The sequence below is a fragment of the Manis javanica genome, chromosome 15 (assembly GCF_040802235.1).
Source record: "Manis javanica isolate MJ-LG chromosome 15, MJ_LKY, whole genome shotgun sequence".
Lineage (NCBI taxonomy): Eukaryota > Metazoa > Chordata > Mammalia > Pholidota > Manidae > Manis > Manis javanica.
The window spans coordinates 53,474,356-53,486,694 of record NC_133170.1 but is presented as its reverse complement, the minus strand read 5'-3'; positions in this window follow the sequence as shown (position 1 = coordinate 53,486,694).

Here is a 12,339-nt window from a genome sequence, read left to right as displayed (position 1 = left end):
TTCACTCTGCTGTAGCTATACAGAGACGAAAGAGTCAGTGTGGATTAGTCCTAGCAGTCTGGCTGTGTCTGGCATCCCACAGTTACTTGGCAAACAGAAGCATCAAGGATTGGGTTGTTCTCAGAGGGCACCAATGACATCATGCTGTCATGGCCCCTTTCTCAAACCAGAATCTAAGAATTTTCCTGTCTGCTTTATGCCATTGAACTTGGAGGACAGGAGTATAAAAGGCCTTTTGATCTGAAATATTAAGAAATATTAACAGGGACTGCAGGGGAGGTGAGAACAAATATTTTCTGAGGACTTGGCCATTGCTGTTTCTCAGACCTTTCTGAGTTCTGCAACCCTGTGTTCAGGTGCTTCTTTGACAGCCTCACTCAAACTCAGCATGCCCCAAACTGACTCATGATTCCCTCCTGCCAGCCCACATCCCTCTTCTAACCTGTTCCTTAGACCATGTTTCCATCTTAGTGAATGGCATCATTTTCTATCTAAGGTTAACAAACCAAAATTTGTAATTCATGCTTCATATCTCTGTCTCTCTCCCCTACTGTCAGATCTCTTAGCTCACCCTGTTGGATTATCTCCAAAACATGTCTCTAATCCATCCATTTGTCCTCTTCTCCATTGTCCTGTCCAAGTTCCAAACTTCTTTCACCTCTTCTCTGGAGTAGAACAATGTTGCTTTCCTGCACCCATTCAGTGAGTGATTCTAAGCTGGATTCGATCTACTCACCAAACTGCAGCCAAATTCAAACACCAAACTGATCCTATCACTCACTTTCTTCTCGCTCTTAGGATTGACAAGAGCCAGTTCTGCAAAAGACCTTGAGAAAATCTGTTGGTCAAGCAAAGCTAAGTTCATTAGCCTTACTGTGCGGGAGAGCCCTGCCTTGAATGTCTTGGCGTCTCAGAAGGGGAAGGAAGCTGCAGGAGGTTATTTGCTGGCTCCAGGTCTGTCCTCAATGGGGTTAAGGTGGGTATTTCAAGGCAAACCAATTGGGACACAGTTCATCAGGTAACAGTTTAGAACTGATCTGTGGGCACAGCAAGGTGAGAGTCTTGATGCAGTTCTTGATAGATGAACCGTTGTGTGATATGCAAGCTGTTTCTACAAGTGAACACTCTCTCTTCCTGATGGGAGCTATGAGTCAAGTGCTTTTCGGGACAGATGGGTTGGCAGGAATTTCCTAAAGCAAACAATAAAGTTATTCATTGATTTACAGCCTTAGCTTTCTGAGCGAGAATCTCCTGAAACAAACAAATGATGCTGACATGAATGGTCTGTTCTCAGTCCTGATAGTTAAGCTATCCAGTGACTCCAATTCTCAGGATAGAGATCAAATTCCTCATGTGTCTGCCAAGGCCCTGTACCAATCCAACTACTCTACAATTTCAGCTTTATGTTCCCCACTGCCAAGGGCCAGAAATCTTTCAGATCCCTCCCACCCCTCCTTTCCCCCTCATATGTCAGAACCTTTGGATGCAATGCTTCCTCTCCCTAGAAAGCTATTTCCCCCTTCACCTAATTAAATTCCTGCTTACAGTTCAGATCTCAGCTGGATTCTCAGCTTTTTTGGGATGCCTTCTCTGCCTGCCCTACACCTGCCCCAAATGGGATTTACACCAATGTAAGTGCTCTATAATTTTCCTTAAATATATTTGTCACAATTTGTACTTATATACATCTCTGCATTTTTTCAATGAGACTGTGGTGTCCACAGGGGCCTTAGCTCACAGCAATTTCTCAGTAAATAACTGTGGCAGTAAGGAAGGTTGGCAGTTAAGAGCATTAATTTGCCTTGGGAGATTATTTATTTAAGGGACACTTGCATAAACATAAATGTAAAACAACTAGCCCATCTCTTCACGTCAACTCCTAAGTCTCCTTTAATCTTAAAACACATGCTACACATGAAATGTTAAGTGTTCTGGTTACTGTATGTGCCTCTGTAGAAAAAGAAAAGTTTTCCTTTAACAATGAATTTAGCTTGATTCTCTCAGAATAATGTCATTCTTGGGATAAGTTTGACTTTGATTTCTAAATATTTTCTCATAAGGGAGTGAAAGACTGAAGCCACACCCACCCTAAGACACCGCAAATTATGGATGAACATTTCACTAACACTGCCTAGAACAGACTCGCCTTTGAAATATTCTGCAGTTCCGACAGAGAGCTCACAAGGGGGAACACTTATACCCACAAACTGTGACCCAAGTGACTAGTGAGTCCTCAACAATTTTTATCTCGTTATTTGAAGGCTTCAAGGTTTCTTTGCATAGGTCACATTCTGCTGGAGACCAAGGGATGAGAAGGCTATGGCACCTTGTGGAAATGGCTGTCTTCTCCCTCCCTCCCTGTCTCTCTTGTCCCTTTCTGCTTGTGGGCTGGGAAGGGGAGGGGGTAGTCAATGGGGGCCTGGGGACACTTCATTGCCTCCTCATCTCCCTGCTCTTGGAGCAAGACCCTATTGTCACACTGAAGAAAATCTTCTAAATATAAAAATCTGTCTTCCATATCATTCCTAAGTCAACAGGCAAGTTGACTCTAGCTGAATGATGAGGTCAAGTGCTCAAGAACCCAAACACCATGTTTCCCTGAGGCCTTGGTGACATGGGTCTATAGGGAGGAATTTTCTTATCCTGGGACCAACAGCTCCACTTAGTTGACTGGCTGTTGCCCTGGAGTCTGTGGGTAAATTTTGGTATTTCTTACATCCTTAGAGCAGAACTACACAATCCAACTGTGTGGCTTGCAGGGAGGTTTTATGTTCATAAAATTTAGGACTTACTTGTCTGCCAGGTTAAAGCACACATATTCCTCCTAAGCTGCTGTGTAAATTTTAAGGAACTGTTTGGGATTCTCCACTCTCTGCAAGCTCTGGATGCCCCTTATAATTGTAGCCACAAAATAAATTCTTAGTGGGAATTTCTGCATCACTTCTAATGTGAGCAATCAAGGGTAAAGGCCAGATCCTGGAGATTACACATCAGAAGATTATGTGGCACTAGGGCCTCTTCCATCCCTTCTGTGGCTACTAAACCACCAGAAAAACAGTCATGTGTCTAATGCTGCATATTTATGCTGTAGCATAGCATCCCCCATCTGTATTAGTTTGTGTTGTAATGTAATAGAAATGGGACTTTGATAGATGCAGATTTAAGGCAAAGGCCCTCCTCCTGGCCTGTGTGTGTGTGTGTGTGTGTGTGTGTGTGTGTGTGTGTGTGTGCGCGCGCGCACGCTTATAGAATGCAGTTGGGTTACAGATACAGACTGAAGGTATGTGGTTAGAGAGCTGGGCTGGCTTGCCCAGGATGCTGGCCAGGTGTTGGCAGCAGGTCTGGGTTCTCTAAAGCCAGAAACGGAGGAGGAGATTTTAACTGGAATGCAGTGATCCAGCAGCACTATCATGCCCTATACCTTGGGAACATCATGGATTGAATGGGGAAGGCCAAACCTAAATAATAAAATCCAGATACCAAAGATGGGAATAAAGCAGAGTTATTAGAGCCTGACAGAGCTGGGAAGACTTGACTTCTAAATGAGGTCAAATTGGTACCAAGGTTATTAACCGGAACACTAGCTGATGTCTGAATTTCACCTTTTCAAGCCAGCAGTTTAGTGTGTGTGCTCTGTCTGTGGATTGCACTAGTCAAAAGGGCCAAAGTCAGGGTGCACTGCGAGGAGGGAAGGGATTTGTGGAAGATGGATGCAAGTCTTGGATTCTGAGTAGATGGAAAAGAGATTTGTCATTACCAAGAAATTTGAAGGGGGGCTAGTTTGACAGGCACATGGGTTTCTCTGATCTTGGATAAACAAATAACTTGCCATAAGGGGGATGAAATACAATTCAGAAAACTGAAATATACTAAGTCATCAATTGCCTTTGCACATGAAAAGAGAAGAAAAATTGGGTTAACAACCTCTGTGCCAAATGGCTGTCCTCTAACACGTGCCTGATAATTAGGAACCAGTGATAACTCCCTGTGCTGCTGTTGGTGATTTCAAATTGCTTGCTGACTGACTGTTGTGGGATGCTGCCTGATGACATGATAATTGAATGGCTTCAAGCAGTGGGCCTGATCCTATCTAAATGGATTGCCTTTGATTCTTATTTTCAAAATAAGAAAGGATGTAATGAAGATTCATCAAAGAGTTAGCTAAATTAAGAACAGGAGCTATATGTTCGGATGACTTTGGACCCCATTGTGAGCTTGATTTGAGTGCTAATGACTTCCCTTAATTTGAAGAGTAATTGTCCCTGAAATCCTTTCTCTGTCTTTTCCATCAAAATAACCATTAAATCTTAAAAATAAGGGGAAAAATACTCAGCAACAGTTACTCTGAATGACAGGAGTTGAGCATATTCTAGATCTAGTTAAATTATATATCAGAATTCATGGAGAGCAATGAGCTACAGTGGTGAAATGGGCCCCACAGGAGCTTTAAAGCCAGACCTGCATGAATGGGGAAGACATGAGAAATATCCAGAACATGCTGGAAGAAAAAGATTAATAATTTAACCTCATGGGATCACAAAAAAAGAGGAAAGAGAAGGAAAGAGATCGGAGGTGGTAAGATTTGGTGGTGGATAGTAAATAGAGATAAACTGTTATTTTCTTAAACATGTTATAATGCTAGATGCTTAGCCAGATATTATTTCATTAATTTTTACAGTAGCCCTGCAAAGGAGGTATGATTTCATCAATTTATTCACATAATAGTACATTCTGCATATATGTATTATTTTTCTATAGTTCACTTCTTCATTGGAAACAGATCTTAGCAAAGATGAAAAAATATCTAGCACTTTGTTATTTAAATGAACTAAGTATAAAATTGACATAAGAGAACTGTCATGGATGAAATAAATTAACAGAGAGACAAAAATATTGGGTCATAAAATGATAGGTGTGAAAGATAGAATTGGAGGTGTATAGGCAGTCTTCTGCTTCCAGCCAAAGTGGGGCAACAGGAACCAGCCTGACCCTTCTGAGTGGAGCAAGCTCACAACTGGACAAAGCATATGAAGCAACGGTTTTTGAGACATTGGTTGAACAGTAGGCCATGAAGGACAGCGATTCCTGTGAAATAAACTAATGAGGTGGACACATGGATTGCTCCATTTTACTGGATGAGTGGTTATGGGGAAGTGGTACAGGGAAGGGCAACCCAAGGGGAGCTCAGCAGACTCCCTGAGTTAAGGGTACAGGTTTGGGAGAATGGAGAGACTAGGAATCTGGAGGTGCAGGACTGGCTATTGGAGAGGAAAATTTTACATAGAAAATTCTGGAGATTCACAGAGGTTTATCTCTCGAGTATTCATTTGACAAATTTCTGATCAATATGTGCATGTGGGTGTGAGAAACTCACTGGTTCAAATTCAATAAGTGGACACTGAGACAAATAGAACAGCGAAGCTAGGCTTTAATGACAGCCTTGCAAGATTGGGTGTCTGGTGGGCAGGCACACCTGGGGAGATTGGCACCAGTAATTTATCTCCTAGTGCGTGAGTCCCTCCCCTGGCTCCTCATTGGCTGAGTACTACAGGGTTCACATTCTTTCCCAGATACCAACTAAGCCAGTTATATCTTTCCTTTACATTTGTCTTAATCTTATTGGTAGGTTTAAAAAACCCAAACAGGTATTGCCAGGCCCTTATCAATTTCTCCACCCCCACTCTCAGCCTGAGCAGCTTCCACCATGTGGCCCTTTGTTAATACCTTACTGTTAAAATGTGTGAACATCCTAGTGGGAATAAATCACATTTAGGTTTTATACTCTTTCCTAACAGTTCCCCCCTCTTTTTATTGAAGAATTTCTGATTTTATTCCCAGTAATGTATTTTAATTTACACTTGGTCCTTTCTCAAATTTCTCTAATAGCTTTTTACTCTCTTCCTCATAGTTCAGTTTTTCTTCTAATAACATAAGATTATTTTGGATGTAGGTCATAGGTATTTGCTTGTTTATGGCTGCCTCTATAAGCTTTTGAGCCAAGCCTCTCACCCAAGGGATGATACAGCATCTACAGCAGTTACAACTCCCACAACTATAACAAGGGATGTTAAAACAGAGGCAGCCATATCTTTCCATTTTCCAAATCATCCTCCCAACCAGTCTGTAAAAGGGTCACTGGTGCCAGGGTTTTCAGCTAATTCATTAGCTAAAGTGGTGAGTCCCTGTAGGGCTTTAGTAACAGTACCATCAGGGGCAGTATTTTTCAGGATAAAAGTACAGTATTTTCCTCCTAACATAACACAGAGGACTCCTTTTTCTGCTAACATATGCTATTCTGTTTTCCCAGGCCATCTTGCTGGTAGCATCTAGGTGGCTAGCTACTCCTGGAAGAGCATTCCTGGTATAGTTAATAACATTTTGTTGATTATAATAAATACAACTGACCAAATTTACCTTTTTGTTGATGGTGGACCACCAAAATAGTGCTGATTTAAACCCTACAGCTATTTGGTTTTCAGCTTTAAATTCACTGGGACTCCCCTAGGGAGTCCTATTGAGTCAATGGATCCTTGTAATAATCTGTCATTTTCTAGAAAAACTTTTTTCGTTGGGTGTGGAGAGAAATGCCAGAGTAAATGGAATAGTCAATTGGACTAAAGCACAAATCCCAGTCCAGTTAGGTGGCAATGAGTAGCGCAGGTTCCCCTTTCCACAGTACCAACAAGCATCCACTCGGAGGATGTATAATTTCGAGAAGTTGCCCTCTTTAGAGACATTTAGGGCATGGGTACAAGTCAGTAAGTTTCCCACAGGATTTGTGAAATCTTTCCCTTGCCTAAGGAGGCATGAGGAGTGATTCATCGTCCTTATGGAAAAAGAGGGGATTGCCCTCAGGTCTGACTTCTTTAGTGCAGGAAAGAGTAAAGATAAGCCCTTGTAAGTCTCATTTCCCAAAGTCCTTGTCCTGGTACAGGACCAACGTGCAGTTCATCCCAGTGGGGTCTGTGCCTCAGCCAGAGGGAACGGGACCACCTGCGCCTGCGGCCGTCCAGCAGCACATGCGTAACAATCGCTTTTATTCAAAGCTAATACTGAAAATTTAACCCACTCTACCCAGGCATCCATAACCTATCTCTATTTCAGGAGTCTGTTTTAGATCTTTTATCTCTGTTACAATAACTAGTCTAGAGGCATTTTGGGGAAGCTCTGGCTCAATATTTCCCTCAGGATTGGGGGTAGCCACTATGGGTGAAGTCTTGCCTTTGATTAAATTAAGACCAAACCTTCCCACAGGATCTACTCCAATGACATCTGCACCGAGTCTGTCTTGAAGTTTATGTATAGTTAATAAAAGGGGTTTACACTGTCTGTCCTGGCAATTGTCAGGAGGAATAACTTTAGCTAAGTGGAGCTTTCTTTTTAAAGATTTTTCTCCTGCATGAGGGGCCTTCCACCCTTGAAACTGGGTAGTCCTACTTGCCTTTTTTGTTCTATTAAGATTTGTCCATTCAGGACAGAGAAACTTATCATCTAGAACCTGACAAGCATCAAACCTAATGGTTTGGAGGCTTGATGTTTTAGTAATATTGATCACCAGCTTGACAGGATAACCAGGAGTTCCTTCCCATTCTAGGGCTCCCTGTGACTTGTCTGTGAAATACAGAGTTAGAAGGATAAAAGTTAACATTTTTAAGTTCTTTTTTAGTTTCAGCCTTAAGGGTTGGTTAGCCACCTGGGACACCTGCCACTTCTGTTTTGTCCCCAGATCTCATCTCCCAGTCAGTTTCTTTACTCTGGTGTAATGAGTCCAACCCTTTTCAGCCGTCCTCACTGTGGCTTCTGTGGTCAGGAGCACTTGGGAGGGGCCTTCCCAGCTGGGCTGGAGTCGATCTTCTTTCCAGGATTTTACTAACACCAGGTCTCTAGGCTGGAAGCAGTAAGCGAAAAACTCAAGTGGGGGAGTCTGGGCGAGGAGTCCTTTCAGCTTGAGAGAAGAGAAGTTAGAAGACGTGGCCAGCACATATTCCCTTAAAAATTGATCTTTTGTTTCCATAGTGGGCAAGTCTGTTGCTCTTCCCAGATATGGTAGCTCTCTTCCACCAGTAAGGTCATGGCTGCGATGGCCTGAACGCAGTCAGTCCATCCTCAAGAGACAGGGTCCAATTGTTTAGACATAAAGGCCACTGGTTGTTTCTTTGCTCCCCAGGCTTAGGTCAAAACCCTACAAAGAACCTTGTTCAACAGTAACAAACTAGTGAAATGGCTTCTCTAAAGATGGGAATGCCAGGACTGGGGTGGTGACTAAGGATTGCTTTCAATTCCTCTAGAATTTGCAGTTCCCCTGGGGTCCATTGGTCTGGCTCTCCCTCTAATAATTTGAAATACAAGCTTCTAGCCTCTCTTCTAACACTTTTTGAGCTTCTCTCAGTAATTCCTCTATAGGTTTCTCATTCCATCCATCTAAATTCTGTAATTTCTTAGCAATATCTGGCCAACTTTTGGTTACAAAACTGACTTTTAAAAGACCCTGTCCTACCTGAGCTTCTGGGTCAAGTCCTGAATACTTTCTCATCTGGTCCCTGAGTCTCTATGCAAATGCAGTTGGGGTTTCTTCCTTTTCCTGTTGGACTCCAAACACCTTAGAAACATTTTGAGATCTTGGGACTGATCCCCTAATTCCCTTTATAATTATCCCTCGAAGATCCTGCATTTTAATTCTATCCCTTAGATTATTATTATCCCATCTAGGATCTACATTTGGGAACTTTTGTTCCTCTGACTGGACACCCTGGTCCGGTGGGTGTTTTTGTTCCCAAATGGACACAGCAGCTCTCCTGATCAATCCCTTCACCACCAGGGAATGGGATATTCATCATGGACATCAGTTCAACCTTAAGTATATATATTAGGTCACAGGAATTGATCTAGTTGGTCCACTAGGCCAAGGGGATCTTCTAGCAATGCTTAAAATTTCCCACCTCAGTACCTGTGAGGGGAGCATTAACAAATTTCCCCTTGTCCTAGTGGGACCTCTCTCCATGGAAACACCTTGGGATTCCTGGTGGACTGCCCAGAAGGCAAGGGGAAACTCTAAGTCCTTCTTACATTGTTAAGTCCAGGGAGAGGAAATCCTGGGGCAAAATACCTCTAACAACTGAAATCAGTCAAAGGGAGAAATGAAGTTTAAAATCTATTTATTGCTCACAAGCTGCAGTCTGGGGCCGTTTCTCTCTTTCAGGCTCCAGCATCAGCCAAAAACCGGCCCTCCCCCTCACCTCTCAGGTACAGGTAAGCCCTCAGTGGCCTAGGTAAATACCCATTGATATGGAGATGAACTTCTCTCCTCCTCTGAGTAAAGATGCAAATGTACTAAAGCAATATTTCTTCCCACCTCTGAACACCTATTAATATGCAGATATGCCAAAGCCAGGTGAGATATTCTGGAAATGTTACAATTTTACCCACAGGGAGGGACACAAGAAAATGGCTCCCAATGTTAAATAGATATGAGTGGGATGGAAAGAGAAAAAGGCCAGGAAAGTCCACTAAAAAGACCCAGTTAATTAATAAAAAGCTCAAAAAGACAGAAGCAATTTGGCCTGGAATGTTTGAATATTCCTCAGATAAAGGAGAGGGTACCTCAGCATAGCCTGTCATTATGTTAATCATACAGGCCCAGCCTCTTCTTTTCTTTTTTTGACTTTACCTACATGCTATTTTTTTTTTCTTTCCAACCCCAATCAAATAGTCTGCAACCAGGCAATCAATTTAGCATGCAGGCACAGCTGTAAACAACATAGTAAAAGGCAGAAAGGATTTCATCCCAAAGATTGCATTTTAATACCCAGGAGGTCAAGAAGCAAGACTCTCAACTTATTCATTAGCAAACAGACAATAACTCTGCCCCTCTTGGAAGAAGGGCAGCCAGTCCTGATATGCTTCCAAACCAGGAAGCTGCTATCCTGGGAGGGGACTGAAAGCAGTAAATTTCCTGTGTTACGCTAATTTTACAGAATTACCTAGATGACTGATAAGAAATATAATGTCTCATCAAAGACACTTGAGCCCACCTAACAAGTCTACACCTCCAGGTCCCGGCCACACTCTTAAAGAACCCTTAAAAAGGAACCTCAACCCCTGGGCCGCTCCTCTCTCCCGAGGCCATTGGCACCCTCAAAGTGCACAACCTTTTAACTTCAAACTTTCTCTCTCCAACCTCCCAGGGCACCCCTCCCTGTGGAGCCCGCCTGCACTTTCTCTCTCCCCAGTAACTCCAAACAAAACTCCAAACAAAAGCCTCACCACCATGTCCTCGCCCCTCAACTCTCCCCTGCGGCTGTGGCTGTGGCTGCGACAGGGAAAGGAACCAAGGAAAACACACAACGCTCTCCCAACACCAGGGCTTGTCCTGGGAGGTCTCTTGTATTTCCTCCTCCCTAGCTTTCCCTTCTCTGTGGAAATAGGGGAAGCGCCCTTGGTAACCAACAGATTCCTCAGGTGAACTGGAGGCTTTATTACTATCAAAACAATAACTTAAAGCTGGCAAAGCCAGCTTTCATCTGATCTAACTTTAATTCAGACAAAACAGCAAAATTTGATTATTTTCTGTTTGTCCTTAACCTGGTACAGGAGGCGTCCCCCCAGTACCGTAACCTTCACCCCAGCAGGCTATCTGGGGGAATTCCAAGGGAGCTCATCTGGTTCCCTTTCTCTGCTTCCCTAGGCCTAGAATTTGTATTTCCCATCTTTCAAGAGGTCCCTGTGTCTGAGTTCCCTGTGTACTCAACCCCCCTCCATAATGGAACTTTCTTGTACACATCCCAAGATTACACGTCTCAGTCACACACACTCGACCTCTGAAAAATGCCCAACCACCAAGGCAGTACTTGTAGCCCAGTTTTCCTACCTTGGCTTGTGCACGAGGTTGCCTGGTTGCCGCGGGGCCTGTGTTTTCTCCCCTGCATCAGTCACGCTGTCTCCACACAACAGCCTTGGGTCTCCCCTCGGCTTCTGTGCAAAGGTGAGATGCCCAGACTGAGTGGGCCACCCAAAGCCAGGCGGGCATCTTCCTACTCCACTTGGGCCCCCACCTCACACAGGCAAGAGGATCCTGGATGAACCCCCAAATTGTGAGAAACACACTCACTGGTACAAATTCAATAAGTGGACACGGAGAAAAAGAGAACAGCAGAGCGAGGCTTCAATGACAGTCTTGCAAGATGGGTGTCTAGTGAGCAGGCACACCTGGGGAGACTGGCGCCTGTAACTTATCTCCTAGTGCGCGAGTCCTCATTGGCTGAGTACTACAGGATTCACAGTCTTCCCCAGACATCGCCTAAGCCAGTTGTATCTTTCCTTTACTTTTATCTTAATCTTATTGATAGGTTAAAACAGGTATCCCAGGCCCTTATCAATTCCTCCACCCCCACTCTCAGCCCAAGCACCTTCCACCACATGGCCCTTTGTTAATAAATTACTGTTAAAATGTTTGAACATCCTAGTGGTAATAAATCACATTTAGGTTTTATACTCTTTCCTAACATGGGGAACCAGCTCAGGCTGCATAAAGAGCCTCTTACAGGACTAGAGGAACACTATCTGGTGCTTATATCAGGTGTGCAATTGTTGTACCTCCTACCAGACAGACTGGAGAATCTCATGGAGCTTGGGACACTGGGTAGAATACTCAGAAGGGCTTGCCTCAATGATGGGATAGACTAAGACATCTAAGTTGTTACCTGCTTTATTAGTGGTGACGTTCACCTTGATAATATGGTTACGGTGGTGGCTGCCAGGTTTCTTCCTTGTGAAGTTACTGTTTTTTCCTTTTTCATATACCACCCTTTAGAAGTAAGTTACTAAATCCAATTCACACTCAAATGGAAGAGATTAAATTCCATTCCCAGAGGGAAGAGTATCAAACAATTTGTAGACATATGTTAAAACCACCAACAGAGAGGCGGAGCCAACATGGCGGCGTGAGTAGGACAGTGGGAATCTCCTCCCAAAAACATATATATTTTTGAAAATACAACAAATACAACTAATCCTAAAAGAGAGATCAGAAGACACAGGACAACAGCCTGACTACATCGACACGTGCGAGAGCCCAATGCCTGGTGAAAGGGGTAAGATACAAGCCCCGGCCGGTGGGACCCCCAGCACACCTCCCCCCAGCTCCCGGAGGGAGGGAGAGGGAGCCCAAGACTGCTAAACACCCAGCCCCAGCCACCTGCACCAGAGCGCAGACACAGTGCATGCGTGGAAGGCTGGAAACTAGGGAAATAGGGCAGCAAAACCTCTGAGTGGGTGCCGAAGCTGATGCCCCTGTGACAAAGGAAAGACAGTGCTCTTTGAAAGTCTTAAAGGGACAGCGAT